The 3,025-nt window shown below is 41.3% G+C and overlaps 1 long non-coding RNA gene across 1 annotated transcript; it reads right to left on the bottom strand.

Annotated features, from left to right (window-relative positions):
• Positions 1-20: 20 nt before the first annotated feature.
• On the bottom strand, positions 21-1,866 carry LOC104946002 (uncharacterized). The gene is made up of 3 exons (XR_798399.1): positions 1,806-1,866; positions 163-230; positions 21-85 (listed from the first exon to the last, which is right to left on the bottom strand). It is a non-coding gene; the product is annotated as an uncharacterized lncRNA (long non-coding RNA).
• Between the last annotated feature and the right edge of the window lie 1,159 nt (positions 1,867-3,025).

The following is a 3,025-nucleotide window of genomic DNA, read 5'->3' as shown; positions in this document are numbered from 1 at the left end:
CTTGTTCTCTGATTACTTACTTATAAATTAAGTAACTGTTCCGCACTTTCATCCCTCCTTTGATAAAACTCACCATGTTCTCATCCTGGAAAAGAAACACCCAAACACGAATATTAGTGGAAGTTTGTGTGGAACAGTTAAAAAAATTAATCAGATTAGCACCTGTAGGAAGGTGAGGGCAGCTCTTTGGAGTTGACACTCTGCGTAACAAGCTTCTGCATGAAGCTGCACTGCAGAAACACACCCATACAAACACACACACACATGCACACACACATTAAGTAACAGTGATCTTAGTTTAACGTACAGTGATCATAGATTAACGTACAGTGATCATAGATTAACGTACAGTGATCATAGTCAACAAGCAATACAGCATCAAATCCAGCCACAGACAGTACCAAACGATCGATCTATCAGACTGAATCTAGCATTTACTTTGCCTTTTAACTGGCTGGTGCCTTTGGCTCCAAGGAGGGAGATGCTGCTGTGTCTCGTTTGTGTGCTTCTGTACACACATGTGGTATTCAACGACCGCCATCTTGGCTACGTCACTGAAGCTACACATTAGCCGTGATAGCCCCCGTCACTACCCGATCTGCATCCCTGCCCGATCTGCATTGCACATGTGCTAGATGGTCCGCATATTGGACAACTCCGTACGGCAACCCAAATGGGACACTTGACGTCTAGACGGCTGACCAATATGCATTGCGCATGCGCGAGTTTTAAACTTAAACGGATGCACGATTTGCATTGCATCAGACAGAATTAAGACTTTTGTATTTTACAACAATTTGAGAGAATACATGTCTAAAGGTGATTACTGATCTAATAACAGAGATTTGTTCTCGAATCAACTTTTTTATGGAAAATCTTTTATGTAATTTTAAATAAAATGAAAGACATTCACAGTTAATGTAATTAGATATACATTATTAATGCTATACATTTTTGCATGCATTCAGAGTAAATATTTATTCAGTATGATAGCTGTCTAACAGAAGTTAACCAGTACTTAACCCCAAATAAAAGAACCCAATAAAAAGAGTTGTTAAATAATAGTGAAGTCACGTTCTAATAACAATAACTCATCTCTCTCGGTTTTTTGTGTGCTTTGCCAAACGCCACTGTGTCAAGTGTCCTAGTTGGGTTGCCGTACGGAGTTGTCCAATATGGCGGACCATCTCGCACATGCGCAGTGCAGATCGGGCAGGTGTGCAGATCGGGTAGTGACAGCCCCAGTAAACTCAGAACAATATAAATACAAGTTAACGTGTATTTTTCACTCATTTAAAAAAACTACAATGGTGTTGAAAAAGAAGCCAGAGTTAATTTTATTTGGTTCATTGAGCAGTTTGTAATGATTTCCTACAACTGATAAAAATGTTGCTAGCTAGCTAGGTAGCTAACCAACAGCGACGATCATCACTTCTGGCGAGGACACACTTGTTAGGAAAAACATTATACCTGATTAACCTTTGTGGTTGCTAGTGCTAGCATATAGCTATTAAGTTAAGAGGAGGATGTTGAAGGTCAATAAATGATTATTAGTTTGTAAAAAGAAATCAGTTCAAGAAAGTCGAGTTGCACCCAATATTCATGCCTGTTCGAAATGTCATAATTAGTGCATGAATTCTTGATTTATCGCCAAAAAAGGGTTTTTGTGAGGTCACAGTGACCCTAATCCATCAAGTACAGAGCAATTCATTTGTTCTAAGATGACTTTAGTGAGGGGATGTATGTACTTTGAACCTAAAAACTTTTTTTTTTTAAAGAACGGGGACGCATTGAAGCCTTTTTACCTTCAGTGAGTGATTCCCCTACTGACTTGTTGGATAAAACTGCAGACTTCCGTCGAAACCTGAAACAGAATCAACACATCAATTCTGTTTAGTTCTGCCAACCACATATTTGCTGTCAGCAATCATGCACTAATAACACGAGTCCCTTCTCGCTACAGGAGAAGGGAACATTGGCTTCACTCATGCAAACACAGTCAAATAGGTGCTGTGGTCCGGATCAGGCCATGTAAATGCACTCATGCAAATGTGCCTGCTACGGCTCACGGTCTGGGGAAGAAGCAGCACTGAGCAAAGTGTTTTAAACCTAGAGTGGTGCAGGAATGAGTCCTAAAACCCAGAAATGAGTTAGCATTTTAGTATTTTCGATACGTTGCCTGTAAGTCAATGTTTTCTTGATTGTGTGTTTGGTTGTTATCCTGAAATAAGGTCTGTGTTAACACGAGAGATTTTAACGTTTTGTTCTACTACTTAAAATACGTCAGTTAACTTGTTAGCATCCTCTATTTATTTTTTTTTGAAATGGAGGTTGCTAACAAGTGTCTAAATGAAACGACTAAACGTCATCACCCCAAACATTAGCCACCTTTAGCTTAGCGGTGGTGACGTGAAGTCATGTGACCGTGCTGTAGTTCCTTTATAGCCCAACATTAGCCGCCTTTAGCTTAGCGGTGGTGACGTGAAGTCATGTGACCGTGCTGTAGTTCCTTTATAGCCCAACATTAGCCGCCTTTAGCTTAGCGGTGGTGACGTGAAGTCATGTGACCGTGCTGTAGTTCCTTTATAGCCCAACATTAGCCGCCTTTAGCTTAGCGGTGGTGACGTGAAGTCATGTGACCGTGCTGTAGTTCCTTTATAGCCCAACATTAGCCACCTTTAGCTTAGCGGTGGTGACGTGAAGTCATGTGACCGTGCTGTAGTTCTTTTATAGCCCAACATTAGCCACCTTTAGCTTAGTGGTGGTGACGTGAAGTCATGTGACCGTGCTGTAGTTCCTTTATAGCACACCATTAGCCACCTTTAGCTTAGCGGTGGTGACGTGAAGTCATGTGACCGTGCTGTAGTTCCTTTATAGCCCAACATTAGCCACCTTTAGCTTAGTGGTGGTGACGTGAAGTCATGTGACCGTGCTGTAGTTCCTTTATAGCCCAACATTAGCCACCTTTAGCTTAGCGGTGGTGACGTGAAGTCATTTGACTGTGCTGTAATTCCTTTATAGCCCA

The sequence above is a fragment of the Notothenia coriiceps genome, unplaced genomic scaffold (genome assembly GCF_000735185.1).
Source record: "Notothenia coriiceps isolate Sejong01 unplaced genomic scaffold, NC01 NC01_scaffold00010464, whole genome shotgun sequence".
In the NCBI taxonomy this organism is placed as follows: Eukaryota; Metazoa; Chordata; class Actinopteri; order Perciformes; family Nototheniidae; genus Notothenia; species Notothenia coriiceps.
The sequence above is the reverse complement of the archived record's forward strand: the minus strand, read 5'-3'. Positions and strand labels throughout refer to the sequence as shown.